The following is a 259-nucleotide window of genomic DNA, read 5'->3' as shown; positions in this document are numbered from 1 at the left end:
TGTATATTCTGCTGTACCTTTCAAAGGACCATAAAAACAGTAAAGATAAAAGTGAGAATCAATCTTCAGTTACAGACGAAGAGAAAGGACTTTTGCCTTTTTTTTCTTTCTCTCTCGATTATTGTGTTTTTATGTATGAAGGATTATTCACCTGTCAATGGCAAAGATACCATCAGGAAGGCAAATATTCTCGGACAATTGTTACTTTAGAGATACCTGTCGTTTTTTCGCCTGTTCGATTTAAGGAGTTGGTATTAAT

This window comes from Penaeus monodon, chromosome 19 (assembly GCF_015228065.2).
Source record: "Penaeus monodon isolate SGIC_2016 chromosome 19, NSTDA_Pmon_1, whole genome shotgun sequence".
In the NCBI taxonomy this organism is placed as follows: domain Eukaryota; kingdom Metazoa; phylum Arthropoda; class Malacostraca; order Decapoda; family Penaeidae; genus Penaeus; species Penaeus monodon.
The sequence above is the reverse complement of the archived record's forward strand: the minus strand, read 5'-3'. Positions refer to the sequence as shown.